Raw genomic sequence first — 14310 nt, 5'->3', positions numbered from 1 at the left:
AAGTTTACTGCATGTTGTATTACCACCAGCAACAGGCAGATGTTTTAAAGATGTGCTAATTTGCACTGGTTCAATCAGATCTCGGTACGTTCTCAGAGGGAATAAGTTTTAAGTGAAACAATATAATTCCAAATGCTATGACCATGATTTTGTTCATACTGTGGTATGGTAACTGTCAGGTTTTTTTTTTGAGAATTTTTAATCATTGTGCAGGAAGATTTCCTGAGGTCTCTGGTGTCTAACAAAATTGTGAGCTCATTCTTCGTGAAAGAGTTTCGAACTCCATTCCATAGAAATGACAGGAGGTAAATAATCACCCCTGTCTGGTATTAATGGCAACCTCAAGGTCTAGCACTGAAGAAGTGTTATAGTGTAATGAATTCCATACGGTGCAATGAATGACCTGTCTTTGGATCTTTAATTTGTTGCAAAGCCCCTCAAAGTAGGTAGTGCCTCCCCAGCACTAAAAGCTCACTCTGTTCGCAGTTTGGTACAATCCAATTACTTGCTACACTATTTCAGAGGGCAATTAAGAATCAATCACATTGTTTTGGTTTTGGAATCACATGTAGGTGCCAGATGGGTTTCTATCACAATGCACTCATTTTTTTGAATTTAAATTCAACCTTCAGCTAAGGTGAGTTTGAACCCAGGGTTACCTGTGTCTCTAAAACTATTAACCCAATGATAATACCACTAGACCATCATCTCCCATCTACTTAATTGCTAGTTTATATTGTATCCTTTCCAGTTCAGCTTCTTGGAACAGCCCGTATCCAATAAAGTCAATAATATAGCACGTTGTGCATGATCTGCAGAGAGAATAGACTCAAAGAATCAAAATAATTCTTGCCTTTTAATGATAACCTTTCTTGATTTGACAGATATATACATTCAGAAGAAAACTTGACTGACCTAAACCTTGAAAGAGTGTGTAACTTTTCTTCACACAAATGCATGCAACATCAAGTAATGATGGCAAAATGGTAGAAATATTTGAATAGTTACTGTGACCATCAAGGTGACTAAAAAGGTAGACATGGCATTGGAAGAAATGATCTAAACACATTAAAGATAGCAGGTCAGGAGATAATTGACAGTCTTGTATAGAAGGAATAAAACCCTTTTGCCCAGAAGGATATTATCGTATTAAGGGAAGTGAGGATTGAGACACAAAAGCACTTTAGGTAATTCACATAACTTTTCGACTGTTTGAATCCCTGCAGGATGGAAGCAGGCCATTCAGCCCATTGAGTCTACACTAACCCACGAAAGAACATCCTACCCAGACCCACCCACTACACTGTTTCTGTAACCCTCCATTTCCCATGGCTAATCCACCTAACCTGCATTCAATATATTCTCTTTGAAAGCAACTTTCTCTTCTATCTCATAAGAAGTCAATCAAACAACCAGGAAAAATCATATTGAAGAATATTTTGATCCCTGGACATTATCGGCAATTTAGCATGGCCAATCCACCTAACCTGCACATTTTTGAACTGTGAGAGGAAGTCAGAGCATCTGGAGAAATCACAGAGACATGGGGAAAAAATGTGCAGACTCCACAAAGGCTGTTGCCCAAGGATGGGTTTGAACCCAGGTAACATGAGGCAGCAGTGCTAACCACTGAGCCACCATGCTACCCCTTTCTATTTAAAAGAGGCTGGTAGTACAAGTTAAAGGAATTATAGACTAGCTAATTTAGCATTGATAATAGAACAGGAATATAACCTTTAATCAAAGATGTAATGAATAATTAAATGTAATGGAATATCCCTTCCTCAAAAGCTCACATGCAGCACTTAAAACTTTGCTGATTGTTGCGATGGTTGTTACTTCAATGTCTTCACACTTTTAATGGAACTGGCCTGGTCTTTGCAGGACAAGTCCTACATGATTCCTGAGAAGACTTATGAAGTATGGGTTTAGTATGGAGTGAGGAACCTGAAAGAAACTTTCAGAAGGTGTTGAAATGTTTTGTGAAATAAATAGATATAATTCATAATGAGGTTATCTAACAACTATATCAACAGAAGTAGACTGAACAAATGGCCTGACACATGTTTGCCAGATGACCTCACTACAAATGTCTGACTGAGTTTTTGTAATGATTAATGGACTCAGTCTTTATATCTGCAAAGGGTAGGGCTGTTTAGTTCCATTGGCAATTTGATGAGATTGTAACAATGCAATCATTCTTTGAATATCTGCCGATTTAGACAAGACTAAAAGGTGTGAAATATCAAAACATTCTTCAATGTGATTTTTCCTGGTTGTTTGATTGACTTCTTATGAGATAGAAGAGAAAGTGTTTTCAAAGAGAATATATTGAATGCATTTTTTTTAACATGAGCACATCTAAGCACTGTTTGTGATGCCCTCATGCATCCGAATTCTGATTTGACACTGATATCAGAGTCCTGATCCAAACAAGTAATTCTGCCACATGGTTTCTAGGTGAAATCCTCAATGTCAATGAATGCTATGGACTAATTTCCAGGCGTTGATTGTGGCACCAGGACATATATTTTGGCGGTAAGCCAACGTCCACATGGTCAGCTTGCTCTGCTTTAACATTTTAGGCTCTTTAATTGGTATGAGGCAGGACTTCCAATCATTTACAGGGAGTCAGCAGCTCCACACTTCCCCAGAAATGGTGGCCATTGCTGGTATTATGGGAGATGTGGGATGAAAGGAATCATGGGTGGCCCTCAATCCTGGTAAGTGCAGGATCTCATCAGGTTGTTTTGGTAGGCCCGGCAAGGTGGTTTTAGGGAACCATGTTGGAGAGGGCAGTGTGGATGTGGAGATGCAAAATTGTGAGTGTGCAAATTCTTGATTGGGCACAAGGATCACCACCTTTCACCAACCAGCAGCCTGCAGATTAAACATGCTGGACTGTATGATGGGTGTGTAGGCATCTCTCACTAACTGTTAAATCTGGGTGGTTGTAGGATGTAGCCCTAATTTGGGTACTAGTTGCTCAGTGACATTATTTTCATAGAATTGTGATGGTAGACAGGCTGTGGATTGCCTGGCACCCTAACTGGTGTAAAATTCAACCTGTTTTCAGAGATGCGGCAAATGGTGAAGAAACTGGATAAACAAAAATAAACATTGCTACAGCACCCTGGGCATAGTTCATTCCAGTTCCAGGCAGGAATATTCCAAATGATCAAACTCCCAGGTGCAGGGAGGTGAACTGGCTCCCCTTCTATATTCAGCTAATCCCTACCCCCTCAACCTTCATCACCCCTCCCCCTAGTCAGTTGCAACAAGGTTAATTGGAAAGGATCCCTTCTCTTGTGGATACCTTTGTTCCACAAATTACTTTTATTTTGAAAGAAGCCAAGTTACCAACACTTTCTTGATTAACAAAATAGGTGAGTTTATTCATTGTTAAATGTGAGAAGAGCTAGTAATTCAATGCACATATAATGAGAGGTGAGCCTAAAATGATAAAAATTAAAATCATAGTTCTAGAGGTCAGTCTATAAATTATTCATGAACAGCATATCGTTGAATGTTTCAGTTGTTGCAATCGACGTTATCAGTAATGTTGAGAGTGGCAGGTAGACAGATGATTTTTGAGATTATTGGTTTTGTAGGCTGATTGAAGTTCCTTTCTTCTGGTTCTTTTTTTCAGCTGGCTTGCAGCATTTGCAGTGAGAGAGCATCTTTGCCTGCAACACAGAGGTACCTAAGGGATTCTTCTTCCACGGGGAGGCAGTGAGGACTGGAGATGCTGGAGATCAGAGTTGAAAAGCATGGCACTGGAAAAGCACAGAAGGTCAGGCAGCATCCGAGGAGCAGGAGAAATGACATCCCTTCATCAACTGGGATATTCACAGTCACTAATTCTTGAATCCAAGCAAGACAAATAAGTTAGAAGATTCTTTTCACATGGAGAATTGTTAGTTATACAGACAAGAGAACTCAATCTCACTTGTCTCTGCCAATGGAGTTGATATATATTTTTTAAATCTCTTTTCTTTTTTCTATAGATTTCTGGATGGTAAAGCAGACATGTGTGCAGGAGATGGCTTTCTGCTGAGAGGGGAGATATAATTAGCCTCTTCAATTTCTCTTCTTACTACATCATCTTCCTTACATGTGGAACATTTCATGCGCTTCACACAATTGCTGATTTTAGTTCTTCAGTCTTGTGTAGCGGACCTCCTTTTAAAACAACAATTTTGGAATTAAATGTCAAAAAAAGACTTTGGGGTTCTGATCCATTGTCATAATAACATAAAAGAGGTGTATAATAGCAATTGCTTGCCCTTAGTTGGATAATTAGTCTGGTGCAAAAGGCAATATTCTTATCTATTTAACATTGACTTTAATGAACTTTTCAATTTTGTGGCATGTTTTGTAAGATTAAAATGAGATTAATAGATTAACTCAAGATGTTCCCTGTTCTAGCCAACTCCCACATATAATGCAATTATGTAAAAATATATTAGCAACAAAATAAGGATAATTTTTGTTGAGATTGGAATCCTGGCAAAAGTATCACACATGTTGTTCATAACCTATCCACACAGCTATTATAAAAATATTTTCAAGTTGAGACTTCTACTGCAACTGGGAATGGGTGCAGTTTGCCAACTATGTGGCCAACTCAAAGCACAGTTGTATATGCACACAATCTTTTAAAAAAAAAGCAATGAATGCACTAAGATATGTATATTTGACGGTAGCTAGTCAAGTAGAGAAGGTATTGGGAATACCTAGCTTTGTAAATAGGAAGGAATATTGAAATGGAAAGCAAGGAAATTATGATCAATCTTTTCAAATTACAAGGCCTCAGCTGGAGTATGATGTACGATTTTGGACACCCCACTTTAGAAAGGATGTCAATTACCTTGGCAAGAATACAGAAGTACAGTGTTAGTTGATATCGGAAATGAGGGACATTAGTGAATTGGTAGGTCTGGGTAAGTTTGGATTACTCTCCCTTGAATGGCTGATTAAAGTGAGAACTAGAAGAGTTAATCAGACATTTGATAGAGCAAGGCGGATAAAGATGCTACCTCCAGAAAATGGGTTGGGAACAAAACGGTTAGCGATTTTAAATCATTGGTCTAAGAACCAAATAAATTAGAAGATTCTTTTCACATGGAGAATTGTTCATTGTTAAGGTATGAAATGTATTCTCTGGAAGAGTGGTAGAAGCAGATTTCAGAGCTTTCAAAAGGCATTTGGACATGTACTCTGAAGAAAATTCCACATATATAAGAATGGATCATGCCATGTATTTGCCATTGTCAATTACTTCAAAAGTAAGTCGATGTGTGTTATATTTTAAAGTATCCATTCATCTTCTGTGATGAAAGCTACGATTCAGGTGAAAAATCGTTTCGGTAAACAATGTTGTGTTGGCCAAGGGGTGACGTCAGCCAATGGGTGAAGGGCAAAAGCTTCAGGGCCAATCACATGAAAATGAATTTTACCCAAAGTAAGAGGTATGGCAGGCATTACACAATTCTGAAAATTTTAGAAAAGAAAGTTAAAGAAGTAATGCAAGTTAAGTGATATTTTTGATTTTTAGATTCAATTTTCACATCGATGGCAAGGTTCATGCCAAATCTGCCCCTGTATCTATCAATCACTGAAACTTGATTTGCACTACAGAAGTGATTTGGCTTCAAAGTGAACTGATTTGTTAAGTCTATGGATTAGTGCCAGAAATAGCCCATTGAAATAAGGGATACTTTTCCAATACCTTTTAAATTCAAAGGGAAAGTAATGATTTTGGCATTGCTCCATATCTCATTGAATTTCAGCTTCTGTTGAACACTGAGACAATTCATACCTCAGATTCTTGGAGATTTGTTTTTAATTATGCTGCTTTGCACAGATCATACAGGGGTAAGAATGTACCAAGCTCAGAAAGAATAGTTGTTTCTAGATAATTCAGTGTTCACTGTCTTCCAGCCAATCCTTTCTCCAAAACATTTGGCTCAAGCCTAATCTGAATAACCCACAACTCCATGCTCCAGCCCTCCACCTTCTTTGGTTGAACAGTTCCACTAAAGATCAATAATTCATTTTAAAAACATCAAAGAGGTAGCTAACGATATATGGCCCATATGCAAATCAACAGCAAACATTGTTGTGCATACTTGCATTAATGTTAATAATTTGGTTTCCCTGCATTATAAGTTTGCTCATTGGTAAAGGTCATTGTCCTTACTGCTGTGCTGTATGACATAGAGTCTGATATGTGCCACATCAAGACTCTAGAATGCTTCCACCAAAGACAACTGAGGTCCATCATGAGAGTTTGATGGCAGAACAAAATCACAATGAGATTCTTTGGTGTGTTGCGTTCAATAGCATTGACCAGATCTGTGGCACAGATCTTCTGTAGTGAACTACCTCAGGGAAACAAGAAGGTGTTCAATGCATAGGATACAACTACACCCGAAAAACCTATGCATTGCAGACACTGATCCTGGAAAAGCATTTTATCTTACTAGCTCAATTACTGAAATTTTGTCCAACATCTTTCAAAGCCAATGTCTGCCAAATCCCAACATCCCAGAGGAAAGCTCGAGATGGCATAGTTAATGAAGGGTCCCCTTCGCACCAAGATGAGTTGCCTGTTTTGTGGAGATCTGTGCCAACCGTTGAACTCTTCAATTATGCAAAGACCCACAGAATATAATGAAATTGCTAACAACTCAATAATTTATCAGAACAATGAAGGGTCCACCATGATATTCATTTAAATCTGAAATATTTTGTATAACCATGGAAAGCAATAATATTTTCCTTTTCTTCTACAATGACTTTCTTTTTGTTCTCCCAATTTCTCCCACAAATAACGACAGCAAATTCCCTTCTCTAAAGTGAATTAAATGGGTTTTCATAACAATCATCTCACAGTGATCTGTAATCTTTTCATTGAATTCTAATTCCACCATCTGCTGTGGTGAGATTCAAACCCAGGCTCCTAGAACATTACCCAGGTCCCTTGATTGTTAGTCCAGTCACTATTCCACCAGGTCATCACCACCCCATTTTCTAATTAAGTGTTGAAAGGCAAGATTAAATTTTCATTAGTAAGTGGTGAGAGATCAATTTCCATGTAGTAACATCCTCATTATAATGTATTAAGCTTTATTGATATACATTTTCTTGTCCTCCTACCTGCTGTAAAGACAGTGGATGGTGTCAATTCCCAACCTGGAAGTCAGAGCAGTGACCTGGCCGCTCAGCTCATCACTTGCCCTCCATCAATCACCATCATCTCACGGCATGCTCCATGAGCAATTATGATATATACGCCCCCATCCACCAGGACCTTCAGGCCCTTATTGGCAAACTGGGTGCCAATTTACTCCTGTCCAACATGCTTGGGTGAATTAACAGAAACTGTACAGGGTAGCTGCTCACTACCAGCACTTAATCAAGGTCCATGGCTGGGATTTAAAGATGATGTGGCACCAAGAATCCCAGGGGGAGATTTCTAATTGGCCTAGCTCTAATTTAAGATTATGTCCTAGATAAGAAGCTACACAATATATAAAGAGTATATAAAGATGTGTGAAGTATCAAATATCCTGGTGTGGTAACAGTGTCATGCATGACTACACAATACAGCAATGAATTGGATCTTTCATTTCTACTAATCGCATGGTCTAACAATGCCCTGAATGCAGATCTGAAGTTCTACAGTAATCAAGATTGTGATTAATGTGGAAGTGAATATTTGAAATCAACAATAATGGCAACTAAGGTTTCAGAATTTCAATGGCAACTGTCTTGGTGGTGTTATTGTCTGGAGCCAGGTAATCAGATTCCAGTTCAGATTCCTAGCTCAGCGCAATCCATCTGGCCCTGACGTTTTTGTTTCAGTGCAAATTTGAGTGGGTGAATGAATAAGGAACTAACTCAAGGAAAATAGGGCATCAATATCAAAGTATTTGAGAATTTCATTGCATTGCATTGACTGAACACACAAAGTGATAGAAATAATTGCAATGTGTTTCCATGTTGTTATGAATGTACTGCATGCTCAACAAAATTATTTATGCATTTTAACCTCTTCTATGTATCCTTTGTAGTTTTCTGAAGTTTTCAATTACCCAGATTCAAACCCATTGAATTTTTTTTATTTGTCCTTGGGCCTTGAAATTCTTGACATTGTAAATGTATTCACTGAGAAACAATTTTTTTCATGCAAATCTGTTACCATGTACATTCTTGAGTTTAAAAGAAATTTTCCTATGAAGTCAAGTTTAAAGCTGGGGATCCATAGATATGCCAATATGTTCCCATTGCCTCCTGCTTTTCCAAAAGGTGGCTTATATTTATAGCTGGTAAACTTCATGACAGTGGAGGTAAGTAAGTTGAACTAGTTAATTCTTCAGTTATCTCACCAGGACAATGGAATACAGGAGCCAAACAGTATCTGTAACTAATCAATCTCAGGCTACATAGATGCTGAACAGTTTGAATCTTCTGGAAGTCTAAGGTTTTGAGGGTCCCAGTTAATGTACGTAAACCTGGGGGCAGTGGGGTCAATGGTAGAGAGGATGGGCCGAGGATAGTCACCTTGGGCACTACCCTGTGGGCAATTACCATAAGCCTCTCCTCCATCTAGGTACAGAATGATGCCTCCATGTCTCCCTGAGAAGAAGGACAGCATGATGTGAGTTTCATGTGCCTCATCCCCAACTTGCCTAGCCACTGCTGCTTGGAGTCAATGTCAAGAACATCAGAATGCATTTTGGAGCACATATTGGTTTATTGTGTGACTACTCTCTCCATGGTAATCTTTAATCTCACCATGGAACAGGTCAGATGCTCATATACCAAGACACAACTCTTGGTGAACATAGACTCCTCCATTGTATGCATAAACACCTATCCTTGTCACATTATTTCCCTAAGGTTTGCTGCATCTCTAGCTGACATTATGTGCTGAAATCTGAAGCCCATTATCGATGTGCCTGTTCCCCAGCAATTCTCTGAGTGTCTGCGACCTTGGTTTTCACAGCCTCTCTGAGCATATGCAAAGCCACTGAGCTGCCTTTACAGGTATATGGACCCGATTCCAAATGTGTGACCCAGGTGGATGTACCCACACTGGTGGAGGGTGTGGGATATGTGGATGACAGTCCAGCCTCTGGGTCACTGGTGTAAATGTCACCAAGGGTGCTATCTTCACTCAGTTGGTGTGGAAAAGACCTGAACTCTGGATTGCAAAGATCTGGAGAGGAGAACAATATGACGCAAATTTTAAGTTTCTGTAGAAGCTGAGTGGGATGAAGGTATGGGCATGGGATGGTGGAAGTTTTAAAGTCTTTATTTGAAGTTGATTGTGTGTATTTTCCATATGGGGAATCTCATCAAGAGTCACCAAGACAATAAGCAGAATGAATACTTGTTTTCTACTATTGGTTTAATATGTTTTACTCAGTTTCGTTAAAATTGAGTAATAGATATAATGCTATGAAGTGCAAGATTTCTGAATTGCACACATTCCCTGTGCTTGGCAGCTGGTAGTGCAGATTTCAGAGAGGCTATCTTTGGCTGTACCAGGAACAAAACACACTGTGAAGAAACTCAGAACATCAGACAGCATGCTTTATAGAGAAACAGAGTTAAGGCTTCAAGCCAACGGCCTTTTATCAGAACTGGAGAGAAATAACAGTTAAAGAATTTTTAAGACCTTGAAAGGGTTTCAGACATGAAGAACAAAAGAAAAGATCTGTGATAGAATGGAGACCAGGGTAGATTACTCACAGATGATTTCATGAAGCAATGGCCAAATAGAATGCTAATGGTCATAGTGAAGAAACAAAGAATTGCTGCACAAAACAAGAAGTGTCTAAGAAAGAAACAGGATGAAGATTAACTAACCAAGATAAAGGTGAAGAAAAATTGGGGGAAAAAAAAATCAAACCTGAAGCTAGGATTCTGACCGAAACCTGATGAACACAATCTTGGGATGCTGCTTACAGACTTAATGGAGGTGCTGTGTAAAGTGGTCACCCAGTCTGTGTTTAGTCTCAACGGTGTGGAGGAGACGCATCATGAGCAGTGAATTCAGTATACCAAGGTGAAGGAGTGCACCGAATTACAGCTGGTAGAAGAGATTGCCTTGGACAATGGGAAGTGGTGAGCTGAAAGGGCACATGCTGCATTTCCTGTACTAGTGCCTTAAACAAGACCAAAACTAAACTGTCCGGAGAATTGAACAGCTCTTGCCAATGCAATTCTTTAAGGTGAAGTTGGTCAATCAGGCTGTGTGTTGTCTGACATTTGATCTAAGTTCACCCATGCCCGGATCTCAGATCCACACAGGCGTATTTTCCAGTGGACCATCATACAATACTGTTGCTGTGCCCAGTGAAGACATGTGATGTTCACAGAATTTTTTGGAACCGTTTTTGCTTTTAGAAATGGACCAATAAATGTGAAGATGACTGTGATGTTCACAGAATTTTTTGGAACCGTTTTTGCTTTTAGAAATGGACCAATAAATGTGACTGTCATGGGTCATGTGATTTCTGCAATTTCTGCATGGACTCCAAGATTTCTCAAGGCTTCCAAACTAAATGCCCATGCGTGGAGAGACTCCCTTGAATGGGCATGCCAAAACAAACAATGTTTTCACAGAAGTTTTAAGGTGGGGAGTAAGGGACTCAGAGGAGATCTGAGAGAAAAAAAAATCAGCAAGAGGGTGGTCAAACTATGGAATACACTGCCAGAAAGGGTAGTGGAGTTGGCCACACTCTCAATGTTTAAGAAGCATTTGGATGAACACTTAAAATGCAAGGGCATGTAGGCTATAGATCAAGTGCTGGTGAATGGGATCAATATGGTTTAGTGTTTGCTAGTCAGCATAGACACGGTGGAGCAAAGGGCCTGTTTCTATGTTGTTTGACTGTAAATGATTTGTGAAATCTACACCTCCTCTGGACCTTATCCTGTGGACCTTATACAAAGCTTTGGTCTGCAACACTGACTCTGCTTGAAAATAGTAATGACTTTGAATTTCAAATCATTCGAGGTGGACAACAGCATTGATCAGCTGGCCACCTGACCACAACAGACCACAAATAATGAATCGTATTACTCCCTGAATCACGGAAAAATCACTTAGTCTGCAATCAACCTAGCAAGGAACAACAGCAGCAACAAAGTCAGCAACATCGATGTCTTAAAACTGGAGACTGCACCTCTCTAAGGTTTCCAAATCTGTTTCATTTCAAGTTTGCCAGTACAAAAACATGACCTCCTAGTAATAAGACTACAAGCTTTGTAACATGCTGAAAAATCCACCTCTATAAGGAATCTTGCAATTACTTTGATTTGGAAGTTTAGTTATTGAATTTCCCTGGAAGACTGGAGGTTGGCTAATGTGGTGCCACTGTTTAAGAGGGGTGGTAAAGACAAGCCAGTGAACTATAGACCAGTGAGCCTGACCTCAGTGGTGGGCAAGTTATCGGAGGGAATCCTGAGGGACAGGATGTATTTAGAAAGGTAAGGACTGATTAGAGATAGTCAACATGGCTTTGTGTGTGGGAAATCATGTCTCACAAACTTAATTGAGTTTTCTTTGAAGAAGTGACAAAGAGGATTGATGAGGGCACATCAGTAGATGTGATCTATATGGACTTCAGTCAGACGTTCGACAAGGGTCCCCATGGGAGACTGATTAGCAAGGTTAGATCTCACGGAATACAGGGAGAACTAGCCTTTTGGATACATAACTGGCTCAAAGGTAGAAGACAGAGGGTGGTGGTGGAGGGTTGTTTTTCAGACTGGAGGCCTGTGACCAGTGGAGTGCCACAAGGATCGGTGCTGGGTCCTCTACTTTTTGTTATTTACATAAATGATTTGGATGCGAGCTTAAGAGGTACAGTTAGTAAGTTTGCAGATGACACCAAAATTGGAGGTGTAGTGGACAGCGAAGAGGGTTACCTCAGATTACAACAGGATCTTGACCAGATGGGCCAATGGGCTGAGAAGTGGCAGATGGTGTTTAATTCAGATAAATGCGAGGTACAGCATTTTGGGAAACCAAACCTTCGCAGGACTTATACACCTAATGGGAATGTTGCTGAACAAAAAGACCTTGGAGTGTAGGTTCATAGCTCCTTGAAAGTGGAATCGCAGGTAGGCAGGATGGAGAAGAAGGCGTTTGGTATGCTTTCTTTTATTGGTCAGAATATTGAGTACAGGAGTTGGGAGGTCATGTTGTGGATGTACAGGACATTGGTTAGGCCACTGTTGGAATATTGAATGCAGTTCTGGTCTCCTTCCCATTGGAAAGATGTTGTGAAACTTGAAAGGGTTCAGAAAAGATTTGCAAGGATGTTGCATGGGTTAGAGGATTTGAGCTATAGGGAGAGGCTGAACAGGCTGTGGCTGTTTTCCCTGGAGTAGTGGAGGCTAAGGGGTGACCTTATTGAGGTTTACAAAATTATGAGGGCATGGATAGGATAAATAGACAAAGTCTTTTCCCTGGGGTCGGGGAGTCCAGAACTAGCGGGCATAGGTTTAGGGTGAGAGGGGAAAGATATAAAAGAGACCTAAGGGGCAACGTTTTCACACAGAGGGTGGTACGTGTATGGAAGGTGCTGCCAGAGGAAGTGATGGAGGCTGATACAATTGCAACATTTAAAAGGCATCTGGATGGGTATATGAATAGGAAGGGTTTGGAGAGATCTGGGCCAGGTGCTGGCAGGTGGGACTAGATTGGGTTGGGATATCTGGTCGGCAAGGCTGGGTTGGACCAAAGGGTCTGTTTCCGTGCTGTACATCTCTATGACTCTATGAGTGGAAAATAATAATTTATTTCCTAGTCTGCAATGAGATGAGCCAATCATGTGGCTTAATTAATACTGTTTATATCTTGTTAAAGTACACTATTCTTTTTAACTGTATTTTTCTCAAGTGTGTGTGAATGGTGAATGAATGATGTGGTGTTAGATTTAGGGGGTGAACGCATGAATAAAGAATCCTCTTTGTTCTAAACCCACAAGTGCTTGTTGCTAGATGATAAACTGACCACATACCAAGGGTTAAGAAACATACACATTACCCTGTTCAAAAACAATGCTCTGAATACAAATGCTAAGGGAAGGGAAGGGAACAGGAGTTTCAGTCCTCTGTCATTCCTGTCCATACTCTCGTCAGGGATAAAAGTAAGGTCAGGTAATTAGCACAGAGCATTGATTGAATTGTGGCTCTTCTTGATTTGTTAAGCTTAATAATAATGAAACAATGTATTAACTTAATAACCTTTCAGGCAAGCTTCAGAATTGATTTTAGTTTGGTTCCGTGTTCCTGTACTATAATTTCTGTTGGCACATATTTTTAGACCCATGCATATTTGAATTCGACAAGTATAAAATGTGTGCTGTGAGGAATTGATTGGTTAATAGTTCAAAGTTGCTTACTTTGACTTAGGTTTAATTGAGAATTTTATGTTTAGCAGGCTGACTTGAGAGGAACAAAGTTATCAGCAACACACTGTCGGCTATATCTTATCTAAGCCACTTTGCTCAGTCTGTGTGCATTACTCCTTACCCAGTGCAACATTCTAATTACTAATTTAAATTTGCATGGTGCCAAGAAACAAGGCAGTAAACAGGAAGTTAAGCAATGGGGCTCCAATCTGATGTGAGCAACGCAATTAAGTCAAACAAGTTTGTAGAAAGAGTTCCAACAAATTAATAGATAGTTTAGGCAAAACTAAATGAGAACATAAACTAATCAAGGATGTACACTCTCATGTAAACTGTCTTATTCTACTTTGGCTTTTTTCTGCCACTTGTCTTTTTTTCATCAATTTGCTTTTCTCATTTTGGTTTTTATTATTCAATACACAATTCTTGGCACTCGCATAATTGATCAGGACAAAGGGGATCAAAACATCTTCACAAGGAACTCTTTCTTGAAAATAAATCATCAACACTGTAACCTGCTGTGCCTCTTCTGGTGCTGGATACATTTCCCAACACTTTGGCCTGGTCGGGAGCCCAACAATGCTGCTCAACGCAGCTCTTGCATTAATATGCCAGTCAGGCCCTGATCATGTCACTGGAATATTTTTAAATGAGGATCCACTAATTTTTGGTAATATCTTTGTAATTTGCAAATTAAGATAGCAATCAGCCAGCACCAGAGGGGAATCTATCCTTCCCCACCTGGTTGAAATTTCCATTCAAGATTTCACAGTATTGTATTGATGATCAAGTGATTTGCAATATCTTGAAATCATGGAAGGAACTCTATGAAAGCAAATTATTTCATCCTTTCTATTTGTAGGCAGGAGTTGGC

General features: G+C 39.6%; 1 long non-coding RNA gene across 2 annotated transcripts; it reads left to right on the top strand.

The window, feature by feature from the left end:
* Nucleotides 1-3281: 3281 nt before the first annotated feature.
* LOC140482926 (uncharacterized) lies at nucleotides 3282-4304 on the top strand. Of its 2 annotated transcripts, none has more exons than XR_011961824.1 (3): nucleotides 3282-3386; nucleotides 3650-3793; nucleotides 4008-4304. It is a non-coding gene; the product is annotated as an uncharacterized lncRNA (long non-coding RNA). The 2 variants fall into 2 exon arrangements; XR_011961823.1 differs by having other exon boundaries at nucleotides 3650-3887.
* The last annotated feature ends 10006 nt before the right edge of the window (nucleotides 4305-14310 follow it).

This window comes from Chiloscyllium punctatum, chromosome 11 (assembly GCF_047496795.1).
Source record: "Chiloscyllium punctatum isolate Juve2018m chromosome 11, sChiPun1.3, whole genome shotgun sequence".
NCBI classification, from domain to species: Eukaryota; Metazoa; Chordata; class Chondrichthyes; order Orectolobiformes; family Hemiscylliidae; genus Chiloscyllium; species Chiloscyllium punctatum.
The sequence above is the reverse complement of the archived record's forward strand: the minus strand, read 5'-3'. Positions and strand labels throughout refer to the sequence as shown.